The sequence below is a fragment of the Calonectris borealis genome, chromosome 4, assembly GCF_964195595.1.
Source record: "Calonectris borealis chromosome 4, bCalBor7.hap1.2, whole genome shotgun sequence".
NCBI classification, from domain to species: domain Eukaryota; kingdom Metazoa; phylum Chordata; class Aves; order Procellariiformes; family Procellariidae; genus Calonectris; species Calonectris borealis.
In genome coordinates, this window is record NC_134315.1 from 47,756,774 (window position 1) to 47,769,118 (window position 12,345).

A 12,345-nucleotide genomic window follows, 5' to 3' on the forward strand; every position below is an offset into this window, starting at 1 on the left:
CTTTGCTTTATGGAGGAAACCTTCTGCAATTTATTCACCAGACTTCCTTGTCAAAACCGAACCAAAATATACATTGACTTTTTGAGTTACATTGACTTTTTGAGTTACAACTAAACTGTCATTAATCACCAATTCTACATTTTCATGTTTGGTATTTGTATATTTATGTGTAGGAAAAAAAATTTTGGTCTTTTAATAGCTTTTGGAAAATCTACTGCAGGTTGATTTTTCTTACACTGTTCTTACTCTTTCTGCCTCTCTTAAAACTTCTTCAGATAACCAATCCTATTACTTTAGGTATTTCTGGTAATCTCTTAACTTATTTCAGATGCCTTTCCTAATGTGAGTATTCTACCAGTGGGGACTGGAGCAAAGGCTTTTAACAAAAATCTCTGCCAGGTGTAATTTCTTTGCCCAAGGAAACTTCCCGGTCCCCTCCAAATTCAAGACTCTGCACTCCTCCAACTCTAATTAGTTCCCACATGTGACATCCACACTGCTAAACTAAATGCCCAAAAATATTCCTGTGCACTCAAGCTGACGAGCACGCAATAGCCTCCGTCTAATAGAGCAAACTTTCCTAGATGCCAAAATGTTGTGGCAAGATACAAAATGCCGAATGGGAATGATCATGGGGACATTCTCATCCCTAAACTGTCCCTGGGAATTGTCTGGGAGCATGCTTGGTTGGCACCAGCCAACTGTGCGCCAGGGACTGCTGTAGCAGTTTAATGGGACAGATGATGAGTCTGGTGCCTGGGAACATGCCAGGCACTGCTGGATGTGTTAGTATGGAGCCAGCCTTGGTGTGTCACCGTTTGAAAGAGAGACCCATAACTATAAGGCTACTTTTGTTTATCCTTATGCTAAATTTATACTGGATCAACTCATAATCATCCAGTACAAGGTCACTCTCTACAAGCTACTATTCTCAGACATTTCATTACTTACTAAAATAATTGCTTGGCAATCATCACCTAATAGTGATTCAATGATCCTGGAAATGCCCCATGGGTTTAAGGTGTTTTAATGCTCATCTGGACAGTTTTCGTTCATCGGGCTAGCACTTTTGCACCCTAAACATATTTTAACCTTTGTGTATTTAAAGCCTTCTTCCTCTGTCTCCTTCTGTCTCATTTCACAGTGACCATGAAAAATAAACTCTGAAGCTGTCTCAGAAGACTGCTATTCTCAGTATGCTGCCAGTCATTGGTAGCATAGATCATCCTTGTAAGCATAATGTCTTAAACACCTTCATGTCAGTCTAACTTTCTTCGTTATCAAATCTTTTGATGAGACTTGGAAATCACCAGGGAAATCTTAATTGACAAAGGCACGTGGAGGAAAAATCTGATAAATGGCTTATAAGAGATTTTCACTGTTCAATTTAGATACCAGGCATACTGAATGTTCAAAAGGTAAGAAGACAGTTCATAGTAAAAACTATGCAGGATGCTTTCACCAACGTAATCTGTTTTATGTGCATGTCTGATGCCTGAAGTGAGGTGGTGGGGTTTTTTTCTAGCATAAGAAAATGGGTGATTATCTTTTCTATTTTTTCTATGGAAGCTGCAGAGAAAAGTGAAATGGAGAAATGAACAGACAGATGTTTACAGGAAAGGTTACAATTTCTGACGGCTTACCGTTCTCACTCCTACATACAAGTATTTGCACTTCGTGCCAAGTAATGGCCCAGCCCCAGTCCTTCTTGCACTGTTTTTATAACCTATCATTTTATACCTGCATCATTCTGCCTTTAAAAAAGCAGAAAATCTCTTGAACTCTGTGCCAGGACATTTCTAGCTTGGGACAAAGAGGACTTGTGTCCTCTTGAGGTCTTTTATACAAAAAGTCATCCAGCCCTGCACTATTACATATGGCTTACTTGTGCAGAAGTACATTTTGACCAAATCTGAGAATATTGGCACTTTAGTTAAGAACAATAGGCCTTTTGTGCAGCTCTAAAGTAAAAAAAAAATTTGTGCAGATAAAAATTATTCTTCTTAATACAATGATTTATTATTTTATTAGAGATCAGGTTAGACAAGCTTTTGAGGTGAACGTGATGCAGATTGTACTGCAGTAGAATACATGGGGTTTGGAGCTTATAAACACCTTTTTTATGTCAGCTAAATTCATTTTTCCCAAAGTGATATTTAGGTTAAAAAGATGGGTAAGCAGCTTCCATCAAGAGGAATGGCAATACACTGTCCACAATTTTTATCAACAACTCTTCTAAAGAATATCATGATTAAACCAGGTCTCAAGTCTGAATCAACTTGAAGGAACGACAGAAAGATTAACTCCACGTTTTGTGAATGCTACATAATTTATTTAATAAAGTCTCCAAATAAGCATGGAAATTACAGGCCTGACTACAATTGAATGTATCTGAAATAAGACACTTTACATGGCTGATTGAACACGAGCACACAGACAAATGGAACTGGAAAGGTTTTTTAACATGGAAAGTTTAAATTTTATGGTTCTTACTGTCATTTATAACAATCACTAACATGTAAAACAACACAAAGGGCAATCCATCTTGCAGACGACATAGAAGCTTCTGTTATGGCAAGAAACTAATTTAAGAGCTAATTTTCATACATCTACGTATCATAGCTTGATTTCGGAACTCAAATGCTATCAAAATGTACTACCTCCTCAAGTTCAGAGTAGAAACATATAAAAAATACTTATTTGGCAAAGACAGAATGATTCAGCAAGTTCCAGGCACTTGCAAAATAAGCATTTTATGTTTGCAGCTGCATGTCTCTCTGAAGGACAAGCTTCCAAAAAGAAATGAAGGAAATATTCCAAGAGGCAGCAATGCTATGCTAAATAAAATCAGTAGCGTAAGATGCTCATGGGAAAGGGTTTTCTTTTTTATATATATATATATATATAAAGGGTTATCACCATTAGAGTAAAAATTTGTTTCGTTGGAATAAGTCGTATCACCAGGTGGAAGTTGCAATATATATTTCTATATCTTACTCCATTTTTCATTAAGACAATTTAGAATCAAAGATTAATGCCTTAGTATTAAACACAAAACAGAATATACGTTCACATCAACACAACCCGCCTGCAATGTCTCACATTTTATTTCTCCTATAGCTTTGTTAATTTGTCATCTCTTATCCTCAGCATCCAAATTTGCACGCTTAAGTCTTCACTTCAGAGTGCCATAAATACTAAATTATTTCTAAAATACTGTATATGCCTCAAGTATGTATTAAATGTTGTATCTGAATGGCATCATTAATCATTAGTTAATGGCCACCGAGGGAATGTTAACAGGTTACAAAACAGGTTTCCAATGCAAAGACATACAAAGTCTGGAAGATTTAAATCTCCTCTGCCATAAAGATCTCAGAGGAATTAAGATGAGAAACAGCCAAGCACCTATACATACAAATGACAATATCTGCAGAGGGTTTCAGAAATATACCTGTGGTATCCCGTGCATCACCTTTTTGTTCCTAAGAGGGAGAAAAACAGTGTGCAAGATGTTTCAGACACAAAGACAATAATGGATGAAAATTCACACTAAAATCGAGTAACAAGACTACACTGTTTCTAATGTCCAGGTAGGGAAAGGATCCTAAATGACTCAGTGACACTTCATTGGGCCGAAAAGAAGTCTATTACCACAATCAATTTTCTTCAGGCACTTTGATGGTAGGACTTACATATATGATTAATACTTTAGAATCTGAAATAAAACATGAGCTAAGCTCTGTAAGGTGATGACTTTGATGAGGACATCTACTGTAGAAGATCTGTTCATACTAGAAATTGCAAATATTATGTAATGGTGACGGAATTCTGCCGGAGGAGGACACGGAGAATTAATTCACGTGCATTTTGTACTGATCCAGAAAAAACCCTGACACTGCTAGGTTTGAAGATGTAACTGAAAGGAAAAAGGAAATCGTGCTCATCTACTTAAAGAAATATCCTTTGTGCACTTCATCACATGCTCAATACCAATACTTATGTCTTTATATAGAATTCAGTCAATTAGGGCTAATTCTGCAAAAATCTCTCTCTACACACTTTGACCTTTAGAACAGGATTTTCTACTCAGGGGAAGACAATTGCAGGACATGGAAGTCGCTTAGTTTCCCCTCTCATTAAGGGATGCTCAGAGGCAAGTCAGTTTTTAAAAGGCATTTTTTCAAACACCTTTCTGCAGAGACTCTTCAGGAGTGCTCAGTCAAATTCTGCACTATTCTTTTAAGAAATAATGTATTTACTTTTCCCCCCACTGATTGCTGTGTCTGTAGCTGCACCACAAAGAAAACTGTACAAAACAAGTGAATGAGCACATCCACATGGAAATGAAATCAGACGAACATCTATTATTACATTGGGCAATTCTACCATCTAGCTATACAAAGATGGGAATTTTCCAAGGTATCCAGGTGGCTTCACTGGTGTCAACCAATGTCATCAGAGCATGTAATAGCAGAGGATGATTACAGAGATTATTTCTGTTTTTTTTTTACAAAAAGCTGCAGTGAAAGGAAAACAAGTGAAAAGATAAAACTTTTTGGAAAAACAAGCCAAACAAAATCTCACCTAATCGTCTTGCAAAAGTTCCTCATATCTTCCTTCTCTGCTATAGCATGAAGCATTCTGTATTTTCAGCATTCTATATTTTCAGTAGAAAATAACCAGTGTCTTAAAAAAAATACTGGCTTGACTGATAACCCACATTCCCCTCAGTAAATACTTTTTACCACTTTTAGTTAAAAGCTTTAAAAAAACCCAAACCCTGAATAGTATTGCCAGCAAGGAAAGAAAAATAATTACTCTTGTTAGCTGTTGAAATCTTGACTTTAAAATACAAAGCAAGCCAGCTGAAAGAAACATAAACTCCTCTTTTGGAAGGAAAACAGTCTAGTTTATCCCAGATTTGGAACTGATTTGATGCAGGCAGCTGGAATGGGACCTGGAATTAGCTAAGCAGTAAGCCTGGCCCGTGACAATTTCACAAGGTAGCCTAAAATAGCTAATACCTGGAAGCTGGATAGGTCTAAGTGTTAAATGCCAAAGGCTATATTCAGTGTCTATACTTATTATGACACATTGCTACAATCCAGCTATGCTACAAAAATCTACTGAATCTTTTCTAACTTAAATGACAACTTAAGTTCAATTTTATTTACTAAGCAATATCATAGTTTCAAGTCATGGCTTCAAAACCCCATCCTATAGTCACACTGCAGTTTGGTTTGCATTCTCTGATCCACTCTTTTGTTGCCTATTGCTTTTAGCAAGACACTTTTTTCCACAGATATTTAAAAAAGAAAGAAAAAAAGAAAATAGCATAGATCACATGATGTCACATTGAGCAGTTTTGCTTCACACTTCAATTACTTGTATTGCTCCAAACTTAGGTTTGTGTAAGTGATCAAATGACACCCTTTAAAAAAGTAAAAAAATTACCTAATTGTATTATTGTATATATATTATTATACAGGTCTGACACCACAGAAAAATCACTCAGCAAGCCAATAATCCTCTGATTTACATAGCATGCATAAAGAAAGGCTGTCCACACGCTATAATCTCACCTAGCATCTTACCAAAAAAATAACACCTACATTCTCATGATCCTGTCTGCTGAGAAGCTTACACATTTTCTTTCATGACAATATATAATGTCATAATTCATAAAGTAGGGAGTTTTGAGAAGTCCCTGTGAGAAAAATCTCCATAAAATTGTTCAGCCAGCCAAGATGGCTGTGCTTAGTTTTCTGGAGTGAGGGTAAATGCTGAGTTTCCTCTATGCTGAGAAAATGTATGATTATTTTATATTAAAGCAAATTTTCAAAAGTTACATTCTGAATTTCCGATTATGGATGGCCGTAGTTCGGGGAAGGAAAAAAGCTTTTCAGGAAGTGTGGACAGGGGAAGAAGGGGACAGCTCTCTCCCTCCGCATCATGTTCAGGGTGGAGAAATAGTTTTTGCATCTTGACCATGCTAACAAATCAGTTTTGCTAGCAAGAGCGCAAGTGCGGTGATCCCAGGGGAGATCACTGCGTGACTGCACACAGACAACTGGGAGGTTCAGACTGGGTCCTGACGCCCCAGCTCCCCTGGACTTCCGCGAGGCAGGGTCCGACCGAAGCGCATCACCTTACTCTCCTCAGAGCAGTTGTCCCTGCTGTTTGAGAAAGGTTCTTTAAGAGTCACGGGACATGCTCAGCGGCTGAATGACTTCGAATGCCTTGGGCAACATCTCAAATCAGGAAGCAGGGTATTCGGTGTTACTTTTTTCCCTCAACGTGCTAAAATCTCCCCCAATGATAAAAGATCAAAACATAAATACAAGCATAAAATGACAAAGATCTCCTATAAAAAGCAGCTTATAAGGTGGACTAAGCCGAACTGATGAATATCTCCCACATCTAATTGTGGATCTATAATGCTAAAAAAATATATTCATATTTATATATATTTTAGGTCCCCTAGAATAAGCCAAGAGCATACAGTGAAAAAGAGTAAAAACTATTCCTGTGGAAAACAAGTGCTTCAGGTAAGTATAGGCATCAGGATGAAGAAAACATGTCGAGTAAAATCCTGCTCTCACTGAAGATAATGGCTTTATAAAAAGTTTGTCACATTTTATTTTTACATTCAGAAGGTGCAGATTTAAAGAACATGGTAATGCCACAGATACAACCAATCAATAGAAATTGCCTGAAAATTGTCTGCCAAGCCTACAGTGCGAGAGTGATTTCCTATAGCTTATACTACTCGTTTGTCTATGCCGGTAAAAAATAATATAAAACGTGGACAGAATTCTGCCACAGCACCATAGCAGTATATATTATTGCACAATGTTCAAAGTAGGTAGTGTAGTATCCAGCCCTGTCAATGCCCAGTATTTTGTTCTGGAGGCATTAACTTCTTATATAGGTTTTGGTTCAGAAAATCAAGTAATAACTTACAGAGAGCAATGTTTTGTTTGTCCTTGTTCATGTAATCTTAGATTTAACTAAACCCGAGCCTCTCAGACCAGTTGTGTAGATTTTTAAACAGGTAGGACAGTGTAATTTGAAAAATCAAGCATATACATGGATATACATAAACCCATCATCCCTGCTGCTGAAGTGAGAGGCAATGACACATTCAATGGCTTTCATTTGACCTTTTTGTGTAGGCCAAAGGTAGAGTGGAAGAGCCCATTTTTCTCACAGAAGTTCTGTAGAACTTAATCCTGTCAGTGAGAACAAAGACAATCACAGGAGTTACACCAGATTTTGAAGTTATGGGATTCACTGCTGATTGAATCCCATGGGGACCCATACTGTCCTATGGAAATGTAAGATTCCACAGTTATTCAAAATAAAGGTGGTAAGGCACTTGCTTATGAACCTTCCTCTTGCTACTGGCCCTACTACGAATTATTGCTGTGGTTATCATCGTTTTTGAGTACGGCCTTATCAAACTCAGCACTAGTTTTACTATTGCATTTCCATATTTGTGTATGGATATGTATACATACATATATACTGGAACATCCACAATCTTCATTTTCATATACCAGTAACTCTGCTTATTTATTAACACATAGTAGCTGAAACTGAATGATGAATTCCAGCTACAGGTAACTTGTACTAGCTGCCAAGCCACTTAGTTCCAGATTTGTATAAATATTCTTCCAACAGTTTTGTGAAATTATTAAAAACAACAGTAACAAATATAAAAGCAAGCACCTGAGTAAAAATCATGTAGTTTGTATTATTTAGTCATTGTGACAGTATAAAAAATATCTACTTGTTCAAAAACAGAAAAAATATTTCTGTGAATATTCCGCTATTTAAGAGTATGAGGTAACCCAAAATGTGTTTGTCATTTATAATGAAACTCATAAGGAAACCAACTACTGAAAAATATTATGTTATTTGTAAATCATACTATTAAGTGAAAGAGCTATAGCTTGACCTTTTTAATTACATTTTTCTCTTAACTCAGAGAACATGGTGCTGAAGGGCTGGCAGTAACTATACAACTTGAAAGTTGGGTAAAAAGTTCATATAAAAGCCTCCAAATACTTTTTTAACAAGATGCTCTTGATGCTTCAGTAGAGCACATGCCAGAAGGACTCTGGGCTGTCCCCTTCTAAGAAGCTAGTACGTATAAACAGTAAATGACTCTGGAAACAAATTTTATTTTCCAATTTTAAGAACTGTTTGCCACAAACTAAAACATAGAATTATCATTTGAAAACTGTACTAACAGTGAGTTTTTAAAAGAAAAAAAAACAATTGTGAGCGTATTTTCTATCCTTAGAAAATAGGGATAAATCCTCTCTGGTGTCTCTTTAGGATGCTCCTTCACTTTTTAGGATTGCGGTGGGACAGAAGAATGACACAAAACTGCCTCTCCAACTCCTGTTTCAGCTTTGTCCACCTGCTTGCCTTCGGTGCATGGAAAGGTGCAAAGGAGGCAGCGTGGTCCTGCACGGCTCCTGGGATCCGCTGGAACCTCTTTCTTTGTGGCATTTCCCTTACCTCCGGATACGAACTAACTGAAGACAATTTCAAGGGGCCGTTCTAGGCACTAATGTTTAGCAGCCCTTCCCTGTTGTGTAAGATACATTTTCAAAATTAGGTTTGGGATCTTTAAAGCAAATAAATAAAATGAATTTTAATTTAAATATGTACTTTAAATCAGAGTCTTCAGCTGGAAGACTATTAGGAGTAAATGCTTTAACACAGATAAGTCAGTCTTGAAAAGTCAGCATTTGTTAAAAATGACGACAAATGAAATGTGAAGTTTTTCTCTATGCCTACAGCATGTAGTAATGGTCCTTTCCTGTTGAGTGAGAGTTGTAAGTATATTGTGAGGAAGAACTTTGGTCAAATGCTACAAAGTCATTCACAGGACAACTTTGGGGAATTAAGTGCTTTTCTTTTAGGTATAAAGAATTTTCTTACCACTGAGGTAAGTAAAGCACTGAGCTGTCTACAGAGGTAGCCAAATTTTCATTACCCATAAAAGATGTACAAAGGAGACTGATAGAAGAACAGTGCAGTGGATGATGCCACTTGAATTAAGGGTTTAGCTTAGATGACCTGAGATATCTTTCCCACCTTTATCATCACTGCTTCTTTAATAGAGACATATGCAATGAGCTACAATAAACATCTTTAATGACTGCCAAATCAATTTTTTAAAAATTATCATAAGTATTATATACAGTAATTATATTTCCTATCTGCCTACCAAGCTAAAAAGTATGTATTAGGACTAACTATATGTGGTGGGGCAAGAGGGAAAGAAAGAAAGTGTATCATGTAATATGCCCTAATGATAAGATTAGGGACTGTGGAAGGCCTCATGACACATAAAAGCTGCAGGTGAGTTAGATCTGTAATTCTCGGCATTTTTGTATTGTATCTTGCTATGTTCTTTTTTTTGCCGCTTGTTTACAAAAATCATATTTTAAAAATTGCTTTTTTTCAAAGAATATCAATTCAATAAATTTTATGTTAAAGCAGTAAATGACTCTAACTGAAGTTGTGATCATCAAAGTGATATTCACTACTTTAAGGAAATCTCTAAAAATCAGATGCATTACAAATATTACAGTTACTTTAGGATACAAGGAGCTGACACCTACTAAATGCAAGTAGGAATTAATTCAGACTCTTTGTTATGAAGTTGTTATCACTTCAAGTTCCTGTAGGTCCCCAGATATTAGATGTAGACATGCTTATCAAATTTCTTCTTTGGGGAGAGAGGAAAGATAGCATTCAAGACAGAAAAAAGAGCAATTTTAGGGCGATTTTACCATTGATCTATTTGAAGCAGCCCCAAAGTTTAGAGTATTAGGAGTAGTATGAGCAGAAATTTCAGGGAGACCAATAGTAGGCATAGATTGAATGAAATTTGTCACATAGGTGCCATTACTGTATAGAATTCCCTAACTCTATTATGTCTCACACAGGTACATAGTACTCTCTATTATCTACAAAAACTGATGCTAGGGAAAATGTCCAAAGTTAAGTCCACAGCTAAGTCATTTGCTGAATTTTATTCTAAAAGTGCTTGATATAATAAGAGTTCCTAAGATAATTTGGACCTGACAGATATCTCACAGCAAATTTTTGTGATGCCATGATTTTGTGATTCCCAGCTTAAATGAAAAGATTTAATAAACAATAAACTTTGGTACTGTGAAACAGGTCTGAGTAGCCTCTAGGGATATTATGCAAAACAGCTGCTGCTGATTCTACTTTGCTGGTGACCACTGTATTCATATAACTAACTGTACCAAATGATAGCTGAAATCATGTATTTGTATTTTAAAATACAATTATTTGTGCACGGTACTTCGTGTAAAGTTATTGTCTACATCTATCCGCCAAAGAGGAGGTTGATACCCTGGAAACACACTCTGTTAATAAGTGTAATATATTTAAATAAAAACGTTGAACCCTTCACATTGCAAACCTCTTCAGACTCAATTTGTTTGCTATTACAGCGAACTCTCTGTTGTACTAGATCTCCAGTAGCAACACTACTAATATATACCTAAAATACTTGCCACTTCTCAGGTTCTTTCGCTGCTTTGGACACATCAATAATCTGTTGAAGTAGAAAAATACTGATTCAAGCTGACAATTTTTAAGTAGAGTTACTGAATAGATACTTAAACTACTTGCATTATCATCCTATCACACTGCCATTATAACCATGATCAAGAAAGTTACATTCCAGAAATACAATTATATTGTTGGCAAGAAAGTCACATTACTTCGTTTAGCGATAACGCAAACTACAGTAAATGTACCCTTGAGTGACAAGATGATTTAGGGGAAGATTTATATTCTCCTTGCAAAACCTTTCAAGGAATTTCATGTCTGTGGGGACAAACAGGTTTGCTCTATGTAAAATCTTAGGAAAATACATTTATAATAAGTAAGAAACCAGATTTCAATAATACTAAACAGACATTAAAGGTCTTTTGCCTTTTTTAAGAAGATTTTTTATGTATGATTGAAGTTTATACAACACTCCAGAAAAGCCATCATGTGTTAGATTGAAAAATAAAATCAGAAGCATTTTCTGTCATATAGGTATACATGAAAAAACGGGAACGTTAATGTCTTAGAAAGTGTATGTCCAGCTTTGTACCGTTACTCATTTAACAAAGCAGAAAATAAGATACTGTACTGTAAACAAAAAGCTACAGTAAAAGGACATTTTGAAATTTACACAAGTTTGAGTTCATAAACATTTTGGTTGCTCCATAACAGTTTTCATATAAAATGAATAAAAAAACCCTTGGACAGCTTTCATCACTCTTGACTACTTTTCACTTAAATGCACACAGACATACTTTATATAGCAATATACTGATGTACTGTAACATGGATATTAAACTATGATTACTGCTTTTTAACTGAGATGTGTATTATCCAATCAATATTATCTGTAATTGAAATACTCATACATTATGTATTCCCATCATGTTGTTAAGTATAAAAACATGAAAATATAACTTTACATTATTTCAGTTATATACATCAGTTCAGGCTTGACAAAGATTTTTTTTTTACGCTACGATTTTTAGAGGAATAAGCCCAGAGGTACAATAAATAGCTTTCCACTGTATACAGTAATGCAATTCTACCTTTTCAAAAAGTTTAGATTACCATATGAATATTATTTTAGTTTGGTCATTCTAGCATTGAACATTAAAAATCAGAATGCATCCCCCAGCATTCCTGATGAGGAGTAATGCACAGAACACCTATGGATTACAGATGCGTCAAGAAATGGTTTAGTTTAATTCGGGGGAAGTTACTGGTAAGTTTGACATTGAAAACACTGCATATACCTCTTTTGCTGACTGCACCGAGAGTATACACTGTGTTCACATGCTTGCAGAAATAGGCTCAGAGCTTGTACCACAAGAAGGGATTTCAAGTTTCTGATAAATGCTCTGTCTTCTCCAATGTTCAGTAAACATTTTACTTAAGCCTAAGAAATTGATTCCAACTAAAACTGCAAGTCATATTTCAAATTTTATTTAAGTCCAAAATAAAATAGAGATTTACTGATACTGCATGAGGCAATGTATCCACAACGCAGAAAAATGTAAGCTTTTCAACCAAAGGTACAGAATTTTATCTACAGGGAAAGCTAGAGAAACATGATGTTGCTTTGATTTGCATTAGCATTTAAATTAATGTTATTGCACCCCTCCTAGGATTCCTTTTTGCTTTGTAAGTAGAGTTATCATTTTTAAATACACATAATTAAAACGAACGGTAACTTCAGATAGCAAAGAATATTCATAATGATTAAGATTCAGG